The sequence below is a fragment of the Heterodontus francisci genome, chromosome 47, assembly GCF_036365525.1.
Source record: "Heterodontus francisci isolate sHetFra1 chromosome 47, sHetFra1.hap1, whole genome shotgun sequence".
Lineage (NCBI taxonomy): Eukaryota > Metazoa > Chordata > Chondrichthyes > Heterodontiformes > Heterodontidae > Heterodontus > Heterodontus francisci.
Genome location: NC_090417.1, coordinates 1,246,004 through 1,257,419, shown reverse-complemented (window position 1 = coordinate 1,257,419; position 11,416 = coordinate 1,246,004). Strand labels below are relative to the sequence as shown.

General features: G+C 45.1%; 1 protein-coding gene across 1 annotated transcript in view; it reads left to right on the top strand.

The window, feature by feature from the left end:
- Positions 1-8,156: 8,156 nt before the first annotated feature.
- LOC137357137 (prominin-2-like) overlaps positions 8,157-11,416 on the top strand; it is a 49,066-nt gene continuing 45,806 nt past the window's right edge. The window contains exon 1 of the mRNA XM_068023196.1: positions 8,157-8,182. The gene's annotated coding sequence lies outside the window, so the exon portion shown is untranslated. The remainder of the gene's footprint in view (positions 8,183-11,416) is intronic.

The following is an 11,416-nucleotide window of genomic DNA, read 5'->3' as shown; positions in this document are numbered from 1 at the left end:
AAGCATGGATAGATGATTGGCTAACAGACAGGAAGCAACGAGTGGGCATAAACAGGGCATTTTCAAGTTGGCAGGGAGTAAATAGGATCAGTACTGGGGCTTCAGCTATTTATAATCTATATTAATGACTGAGATGAAGAGACAGAGAATAATGTATCTAACTTTGTTGATACAAAGGTAGGTGGAAAGGTAAGCTGTGGGGAGGACACAGAGGCTGCAGAGATATAGATAGGTTTAGTGAGCGGGCAACAAGATGGCAGAAAGAGTATAATGTCAGGAAGTGTGAGTTATGCACTTTGGTCATCAGAATAAAAAAGCAGAATATTTTTTAAAAGGTGTGAAACTTGTAAGTGTCAATGTTCAAAGAGACTTGGGTGTGCTTGTACAAAGAACGCAGAAAATTGACTTGCAATTGACATGGCAAGCAATTAGGAAGGCATGTTGGCCTTTACTGCAAGGAGAGTGGAGTACAAGAATAATGAGTGAGGGATGAACAATTGTACAGTGTTTTGGTTAGACCACATCTGGAGTACTGTGTGCAGTTTTGGTCTCCACATTTAAGCATTGGAGGCAGTGCAGTGAAGGTCACTAGATTGGTCCCTGGGATGAGGGGGTTGTCCTATGATGAGAGGCTGGTTTTCTCTGGAGTTTAGAACAATGAGAGGTGATTTCATTGAAACATATAAGATTCTAAAGGGGCTGGATAGGGTAGACACTGAGAGATTATTTCCGCTGGTTGGGGAATCTAAAACGGGGAAACAGTCTCAGGATAAGGGGCCGATCATTTAGGACTGAGATGAGAAATTACTTCACTCAAAGGATTGTGAATCTTTTGGAATTCTCTGCCCCAGAGGTTTGTGGATGCTCCATCATTGAATACATTTAAAGCTGGAATAGACAGATTTTTGGTCCCTCGGAATTAAGGGGTAAGTCGAGTGGGTGGGAAATTGGAGTTGAATCCTTAAATCAGCCATAATGATTTTGAATGTCGGAGCAGGCTCGATGGGCCGTATGGTCTACTCCTGCTTCTACTTCTTGCGGTCAACAGCTAAAGACAAGGCAAAGCTCTGCAAAAGTCCTCAAAATTTTTTTTTCATCTAATTAAGATTTGTAACAAACACAAACAATGGCATCGTAAGAACAGAACAAGCACACACGGAAGCACAAAATCCAAGATTAGATCCTGAGATAGTTAAGAGAGCCTTCAAACTTCTTTCACATGAGGCATTAAAATAAGAATACTTCCGATAAAGGTGGAAAGAGAGATAGCCCAAGATACTATTAACAGAAGAGGATGTTCACTGGTGTACTGACCAACATTCATCCCTCACTCCCGCTGTACTGACCAACATTCATCCCTCACTCCTTCTGTACTGACCAACATTCATCCCTCACTCCCACTGTACTGACCAACATTCATCCCTCACTCCTTCTGTAATGATCGACATTCATCCCTCACTCCTTCTGTAATGATCGACATTCATCCCTCACTCCCGCTGTACTGACCAACATTCATCCCTCACTCCTTCTGTACTGATCAATATCCATCCCTCACTCCTTCTGTACTGATCAACATTCATCCCTCACTCCCACTGTACTGACCAACATTCATCCCACACTCCCACTGTACTGACCAACATTCATCCCTCACTCATTCTGTAATGATCAACATTCATCCCTCACTCCTTCTGTAATGATCAACATTCATCCCTCACTCCTTCTGTACTAACAAACATTCATCCCTCACTCCTTCTGTAATGATCAACATTCATCCCTCACTCCTTCTGTACTGACCAACATTCATCCCTCACTCCTTCTGTAATGATCAACATTCATCCCTCACTCCCACTGTACTGACCAACATTCATCCCTCACTCATTCTGTAATGATCAACATTCATCCCTCACTCCTTCTGTACTGACCAACATTCATCCCTCACTCCTTCTGTACTGACCAACATTCATCCCTCACTCCTTCTGTAATGATCAACATTCATCCCTCACTCCTTCTATACTGACCAACATTCATCCCTCACTCCTTCTGTAATGATCAACATTCATCCCTCACTCCTTCTGTAATGAACAACATTCATCCCTCACTCATTCTGTGATGATCAACATTCATCCCTCACTCCTTCTGTACTGACCAACATGCATCCCTCACTCCTTCTGTACTGATCAACATTCATCCCTCACTCCTTCTGTACTGACCAACATTCATCCCTCACTCCCACTGTACTGACCAACATTCATCCCTCACTCCTTCTGTAATGATCAATATTCATCCCTCACCCCTTCTGTACTGATCAACATTCATCCCTCACTCCTTCTGTACTGACCAACATTCGTCCCTCACTCCCGCTGTACTGAACAACATTCATCCCTCACTCCCACTGTACTGACCAACATTCATCCCTCACCCCTTCTGTACTGATCAACATTCATCCCTCACTCCTTCTGTACTGACCAACATTCATCCCTCACTCCCGCTGTACTGAACAACATTCATCCCTCACTCCTTCTGTAATGATCGACATTCATCCCTCACTCCTTCTGTACTGACCAACATTCATCCCTCACTCCTTCTGTAATGATCGACATTCATCCCTCACTCCTTCTGTACTGACCAACATTCATCCCTCACTCCTTCTGTAATGATCGACATTCATCCCTCACTCCCGCTGTACTGATCGACATTCATCCCTCACTCTTTCTGTACTGATCGACATTCATCCCTTACTCCCACTGTACTGACCAACATTCATCCCTCACTCCTTCTGTACTGATCGACATTCATCCCTCACTCCCGCTGTAGTGATCGACATTCATCCCTCACTCTTTCTGTACTGATCGACATTCATCCCTCACTCCTTCTGTACTGATCAACATTCATCCCTCACTCCTTCTGTACTGACCAACATTCATCCCATACTCCTTCTGTACTGATCAACATTCATCCCTCACTCCTTCTGTACTGACCAACATTCATCCCTCACTCCTTCTGTATTGATCAACATTCATCCCTCACTCCTTCTGTACTGACCAACATTCATCCCTCACTCCTTCTGTACTGATCGACATTCATCCCTCACTCTTTCTGTACTGACCAACATTCATCCCTCACTCCTTCTGTACTGATCAACATTCATCCCTCACTCCTTCTGTAATGATCGACATTCATCCCTCACTCCTTCTGTACTGACCAACATTCATCCCTCACTTCTTCTGTAATGATCGACATTCATCCCTCACTCCTTCTGTACTGACCAACATTCATCCCTCACTCCTTCTGTAATGATCGACATTCATCCCTCACTCCCGCTGTACTGATCGACATTCATCCCTCACTCTTTCTGTACTGATCAACATTCATCCCTCACTCTTGCTGTACTGACCAACATTGGAGTCGAGTTGGGGCAGAAGTTCAGCTGTGGCTGTATTGTATGGTGGAGCAGGCTTGTGGTAGGAGTAGGTGCTGCTGTATGTACCACTCCTGCTCCTATTTCTTATGTTATTATGTACCAGGCAGCTTGTCTGATACGTACTCTTGGGTGAGCTACAATTTCTTCGTAAACATTGAGAAGAGCAGGGCCATCATCTTGTCCTTGCCCATGATTCAGTTCCTCTCCCTGGCCACATGCCCAGGTTTAATCAGACTGTTTACAATTTTGTGTCCTAGATCCTAAGCTCAGCTTCCAACCTCATCTCGTGCCCACCTCCATCTTCTTAACATTGCCCGTCTCTACTCCTGCTGCAGCCCATCTGTTGCTGACACCCTGCTCCAATCTTGACTATTTCAATTCTCTCATTGCCGGCCTTCCATTTTGCACCCTCCCTAAATTTACACTCATCCAAAATCTACCTGTCAGTCTCATAAAAGCATACCAAGTCCCACTCACCAGTCACCCACTGACCAACTTTGGGTCCCAGCTGCCCAGTTTCAAATTCTCATCTTTGTGTTCACATCCCTTCATAGCCTCGCTTCTCCATTTCTCTGTAACTTCCTGCTGCTTCACAAACCTCCCCTCAGTCATGAAAACTCTTGTTTACAAACAGAAAGCGCTGGCAATACTCAGCAGGTCTAGCAGCATCTGTGCAGAAAGGAATGCAGTTGACATTTCATCAGAACTGACAATGGTTAGAAATGTAATAGGCTTTGAGCAAGTGTAAGGGGGGAGGGGGCGGAAGAAGAACCAAAAAGGTCTGTGATAGGCCGGAGGGCAGGAGAGATAAAATGGCAAAGATGTCATGGAACAAAAGGCAAAGGGAGTGGTAATAGCCGTAGGAAAAGACAAACCATTTCTACAGAGAGTGCGTCAGTGGCAGAATAATGTAAAGCTCCCTACCCCATTGACCAAACTCTTCATCAGCCCTCTTTATCTTTATCTTGCTGTATAATTATGCTTCAGAGACGTGCCTCAGGGTGTCTTGTAAACTGAATGCTAAGGTGCATTGTTACAAGGATTTGGCGATCTTAACTGTGTGCTTATTTGCAGACGGTTCATACTTGCATACCCTTCACGCTTTCTCCATAAAAGTTTAAAAAAGATAAACTCTGCTATTGAGTGCAATGACGCCCAGGTTTGTTTTGAAACATTGGCAAGTGTTTTGGCTTGGCTGCAAATTTTTTTTGTGTGATGTAAATAGTTAATCTTCTACCCGCATTCTTGTATTGGGGTATTAACTGCACGTTTGTTTGGGAATGACGAGCTCTCTCTTATCTCTTTGGCCTCCTTGTCTCGAGAGACAATGGGTAAGCGCCTGGAGGTGGTCAGTAGTTTGTGAAGCAACGCCTGGAGTGGCTATAAAGGCCAATTCTAGAGTGACAGACTCTTCCACAGGTGCTGCAGATAAAGTTGGTTGTCGGGGCTGTTACACAGTTGGCTCTCCCCTTGTGCTTCTGTTTTTTTTCCTGCCAACTGCTAAGTCTCTTCGATTCGTCACACTTTAGCCCCGCCTTTATGGTTGCCCGCCAGCTCTGGCGATCATTGGCAACTGACTCCCATGAGTTGTGATCAATGTCACAGAACTTCATGTCATGTTTGCAGACGTCTTTAAAGCGGAGACATGGAATGGCTGGTGGGTCTGATACCAGTGACACGCTCGCTGTACAATGTGTCCTTGGGGATCCTGCCATCTTCCATGTGGCTCACATGGCCAAGCCATCTCAAGCGCCGCTGGCTCAGTAGGGTGTATATGCTGGGGATGTTGGCCGCCTCGAGGTCTTCTGTGTTGGAGATACGGTCCTGCCACCTGATGCCAAAGATTCTCCGGAGGCAGCGAAGATGGAATGAATTGAGAGGTCGCTCTTGGCTGACGTACGTTGTCCAGGCCTCACTACTGTAGAGCAAGGTACTGAGGACACAGGCTTGATACACTCGGACTTTTGTGTTCCGTGTCAGTGCGCCATTTTCCCACACTCTCTTGGCCAGTCTGGACATAGCAGTGGAAGCCTTTCCCATGTGCTTGTTGATTTGCGCATCGAGAGACAGGTTACTGGTGATACTGGTGATAGTTGAGCCTAGGTAGGTGAACTCTTGAAGCACTTCCCGAGCGTGGTCGCCGATATTGATGCGAGCACTGCTAAGATTACCACACTACATCCTTATTTTTTAATCTACTGGTTGAATCTCCCTCTCTTCCTTTTCTGATTCATAATTTGTGCCTTTGGGAGATTGTGCGTATTCAACTTCCAAACAACTGTGCCTGGACTGTCCTTTTGTGGGCCTGGAAGCATACTGAAGGAAAAGGACAACTTTGAAACAGTGCCAAATATTGCCAACTTTAACTGATGCCGAACCATGCTATCCTATGATAAAGTAACTCTAATTGTCCACACCTACACCATCGCAACTTGTGACTGATTCACACCTCTGGAGGGCACTAAGTCTATGTGTTCATGCCAGCATGCAACCTGTTGAAGTTGCATGTCAACATTTTTTCCATCAGCCACCAAGGGCCCACATACAAGAGCAATAAAAGGAAGAGGAAACACGGAACCAATTTGCATACAGCAAGCTCCCACAAACAGCAATGTGGTAATGACCAGATCATCCGTTTTTGTGATATTGATTGAGCAATAACTATTGGCCAGGATACCAGGGAGACTTCCCCTACTCTTCTTCGAAATAGTGCTGTGGGATCTTTTCCATCCACCAAAATTGGCAGCAGTTTAACAGCACGTTCTGAGAGACAGCCCTCACTGTCGGGCCGAATGACCACCTTATATGTTGTGACCATTCTATGAGTCTATGGATTTTAGAGGCAGAAACAGTTAAAGAACAGTTAAAGAAAGAGTGCATTCTTCATGGCAACATTTCTACCAATCAGTGTCCACTTGACAACCAATCAGCAATCTCTTCTCATACAGGATAAGTTTGTTGCTTTCCTTTGACACTGGTATTCTTGTGAGTTGTCCTGATGAGTGCAAGACGAAAAGCTTCGACAAAATGTCTCTGTTCTCAACAATACTAAAGAAAGTGTACTTAGTGAGGTCGACACTGAGTATAAGGTGACTGAGTAAAATAGCAAACAACAAGAAGGGGCTTCAGATTGCTATGTGGCTAACACAGAGTGAAGCATTTCTTACCACTTACATAGTCCATGCTTATGTCAGGCAGCCACCTGTATCAGCCACGTAATGCACACCATTTGCCAGCACTGGAGGAGATGATTATAAAGGCACAGGCTATTTTGAGCAGTTCACTTCTTTGCATCTTGTCAGCTGGAGAACTCTTGCTTTGCAGTCAGAAGGTTGTGGGTTCAAATCCCACTCCAGAGACTTGAGCACAAAAAATCAACGTTGACACTCCAGTACAGTACTGAGGGAGTGCTGCACTGTTGGAGGTGCCATCTTTCGGATAAGGTGCTAAACCAAGGCACTGCCTGCCCCCTCAGGTGGATGTAAAAGATCCCATGGCACTATTACAGAGAGGGGCCAGATTGTTCTCCCTGGTAAAACGGCAAAATACTGCAGATGCTGGAAATAAAGATCAAAGAATGGTTTACAGCACAAAGAGGCCATTCAGCCCATCGTGGAGCAAGTAAAGAAACAAGATGTGTCTGGAGGAGGTGCTGGATGAAAGCAAAGTAAAAGGGAAGTGGATGAGAGAACAAAACAAACCAGCAAAGAAACAACTTGGGGGCAATCGAAAATTGTTGAATTCAATGTTGGAAGATGTTGAGCTTAATTGGAACACTGTAGCTGGCCAAGGTCAGAAAGGTCAGCTTAGGAGAAAGGTGGAGAATTAAAATGACAGGCAACTGGAAGCTCGGAGTCACGTTTTAGTGGATTGAATGGAGGTGTTCCGCAAAGTGATCACCCCAACCTGCATTTGGTATTCAAATGTAGAGCTGCATCGTGAGCAGTGAGTGCAGAATACTAAATTGAAAGAAGTACACATAAATCACTGCTTCAGCTCGAAGGAGTGTTTGGGGCTTCGGAGGGTGAGAAGGGAGGAGGTAAAAGGGCAGGTGTTGTATCTCCTTTGCTTGCATGGAAAGGTGCCATAGGAAAGCGGGGTGCTGAGGAGTGGACGAGGGTATCTCAAAAGAATGATCCCTTTGGAATGTTGAAAGGGGAGGGGAGTGGAACAGCAGATTGGTGGTGGCATCACACTGGAGTCATAGAGTCATTACGGCACAGAAGGAGGCCTTTCGTCCCATTCAGTCCATACCAGCTCCCTGTAGAGCAATCCAGTCAGTCCCATTCTCTGGCGATAGCCCTGCAAGTTTATTTCCCTCAAGTGTCCATCCAATTTCCTTTTGAAATCATTGATCATCTCTGCTTCCAGCTTTTCTTTGCTCGTTTCATTTCTCTCTCTCGTTTCTCTCTTATTTCACCTTTTTTGCGTTCATTATCCTGCCATTCACACCTCCTCTAGACACACCTTTTATTTCTTTACCTGTTCCATTACCACTCCCTTTGGACCCACACCATGAAACCTTTTCTCACCTGCCTTCCACCCTATCGCAGACCTTCCCTTTTGTTCTTCAACCTGTTACATCTCTGACTTTTCCCAGTTCTGTTGAAGGTCATTGATGTTAGCTTTGTTTCCCTCTCCACAGATGCTGCTGGGGAAAGGGATGACATCAGTAGCTCAGGAATGGAGTTCGGTGCGGCGACCGAAAACTATGGCTTCAGTCTTTCCAATATCTAATTGGAGGAAATTTCTGCTCATCAGGTACTGGATGTTGGACAAGCAGTCCGATCATTTAGCAAGAGTGGAGTCGTCAAGAGAAGTGGTGGTGAGGTAGAGCTGGGTGTTGTCAGCGTACATGTGAAAACTAACGCTGTGCTTTTGGATGATGTTGCCGAGGGGCAGCATGTAGATGAGAAATAGGGGGGTTGCCCAGGATAGATCCTTGGGGGACACCAGAGGTAACAGTACGGGTGCAGGAAGGGAGGCCATTGCAAGTGATTCTCTGACTACGATTAGGTAGATAAGAATATGGGAAAACCTTGATTTAAAGACCAGACAGACAATCTGTTGATCTCTTTCCATGTTGAATTTTGTTAACATCAATGGTGGAAGTGGAATCCTGTCACCTCTTTGTTTCGTTCTCTTTTCCTGTTCTCTCTCAGTGTCTCTAAATGGCAGTACATCCTCCTTCTAACAGGATAGTCATATGAACACCAACATGCCCGTTATAAGTGGAGGAGATAGTAAGAAAGGTGAAAGAGGGAAATCAGGGCATTATAGACCAATTAGCCAAATATCTGTTGCAAGGTACTTACTCGGTCTATGTTTAAGGATAGGGTGACTAGACACCTTGAAATTTTTCAGCCAATCCCCGACAGCCAGCACGGATTTGTAATGAGTAGGTCATGTCTGACGAACCTAATTGAATTTTTTGAAGAGGTGACTAAAGTAGTGGACATGGAAATGTCTATAGATGCTATTTATATGGACTTCCAGAAGGCATTTGATAAAGTCCTTCATAGCAGACTGTTAACTAACATTGAAACCCATGGACTTGAAGGCAAATTATTGGTCTGCTTAGGAAATTGGCTGAGTGGCAGGAGGCAGTGAGTAGGGATAATGGGCAAGTACTCCAATCGACAGGATGTGACTAGTCCCACAGGTATTTGTGTTGAAGCCTCAACTATTCATATTATTAATGACTTAGATGACGGGATAGAAAGCCCCATATCCAAGTCTGCCGATGACGGAAAGATAGTTTGCATTGTCAGCAGTGTAGGTGGAAGAATAAAACTACAAAGAGATATTGATAGATTACGTGAATGGGCCAAATAGTGGCAAATGGATTTCAGTAAAGGCAAATGTGAGGTCATCCACTTTGGACCTAAAAAGAATAGAATAAAATCCGTTCTAAATGGTTGAAAGCTGGACTCAGTGGAGGTCCAGAGACTTGGGGGGGGGGGGGGGGTGGGGGGTGCAGGGGTGGCTCCAGGTACATAGATCATAAAAATATCATGAACAGGTACAGAAAATAATCAAAAAGGTTAATGGAATGCTGGCCTTTATATCTAGAGGACTAGAAAACAATGGGGTAGAAGTCACGATTCAGCTATACAAAGCCCTGGTTAGACCACACCTGGAGAACTGTGAACAGTTCGGGGCACCACACCTTAGGAAGGATATATCAGCCTTGGAGTGAGTGCAGTGTAGGTTTCCCAGAATGATACCTAGACTCCAAGGGTTAAATTATGAGGATGAATTACACAAACTATGATTGTATTTCCTGGAATTTAGTAGATTAAGGAGTTATTTGATTGAAGTTTTCAAGGTATTAAGGGGAATTGACATGTTAGACAGACAGAAATTAGTTCTGCTGGTTTGGAAGTCTAGGACTAGGGGGCATAGTCTAAAAATGAGGGACAGACCATTCAGGAGCGAAATTAGGAAACACTTCTGCACACAAAGGGTGGTAGAAGTTTGGAACAGTCTCCCACAAATGGCAATTGATGCTGGAACAATTGAACAAAAGAACAAAGAACAGTACAGCACAGGAACAGGCCATTCGGCCCTCCAAGCCTGCACCAATCTTGATGCCTGCCTAAACTAACACCTTCTGCACTTCCGGGGCCCGTATCCCTCTATTCCCTTCCTATTCATATATTTGTCAAGATGTCTCTTAAACGTCGCTATCGTATCTGCTTCCACCACCTCCCCCGGCAGCAAGTGCCAGGCACTCACCACCCTCTGTGTAAAAAACTTGCCTTGCAAATCCCCTCTAAACTTTGCCCCTCGCACCTTAAACCCCTAGTAACTGACTCTTCCACCCTGGGAAAAAGCTTCTGACTATCCACTCTGTCCATGCCGCTCATAACTTTGTAAACCTCTATCATGTCGCCCCTCCACCTCTGTCGTTCCAGTGAAAACAATCCAAGTTTTTCCAACCTCTCCTCCTAGCAAATGCCCTCCAGACCAGGCAACATCCTGGTAAACCTCCTCTGTACCCTCTCCAAAGCCTCCACGTCCATCTGGTAATGTGGCGACCAGAATTGCATGCAATATTCTAAGTGTGGCCTAACTAAAGTTCTGTACAGCTGCAACATGACTTGCCAATTTTTATACTCTATGCCCTGACCGATGAAGGCAAGCATGCCGAATGCCTTCTTGACGACCTTATCCACCTGCGTTGCCACTTTCAGTGACCTGTGGACCTGTACGCCCAGATCTCTCTGCCTGTCAATACTCCTAAGGATTCTGCCATTTACTGTATACCTCCCACCTGCATTAGACCTTCCAAAATGCATTACCTCACATTTGTCCGGATTAAACTCCAACTGCCATTTCTCCGCCCAAGTCTCCAACCGATCTACATCCTGCTGTATCCTCTGACAATCCTCATCATTATCCGCAACTCCACCAATCACATCCCTCCATTCAGAAAAACACCCATCCACTGATACCCTCTGTCTTCTGTGACCGAGCCAGGTCTGTATCCATCTTGCCAGCTCACTTCTGATCCCGTGTGACTTGACCTTTTGTACCAGTCTGCCATGCGGGACCTTGTCAAAGGCTTTGCTAAAGTCCGTATAGATAACATCCACTGCCCTTCCCTCATCAATCATCTTCGTCACTTCCTCAAAAAACTCAATCAAATTAGTAAGACACGACCTCCCCTTCACAAAACCATGCTGTCTCTCGCTAATAAGTTCATTTGTTTCCAAATGGGAGTAAATCCTGTCCCGAATAATCCTCTCTAATAGTTTCCCTACCACTGACGTAAGGCTCACCGGCCTATAATTTCCTGGATTATCCTTGCCACCCTTCTTAAACAAAGGAACAACATTGGCTATACTCCAATCCTCTGGGACCTCCCCTGTAGCCAATGAGGATGCAAAGATTTCTGTCAAGGCCCCAGCAATTTCTTCCCTTGCCTCCCTCAGTATTCTAGGGTAGATCCCATCAGGCCCTGGGGAGTTATCTACCTTAATGCTTTGCAAG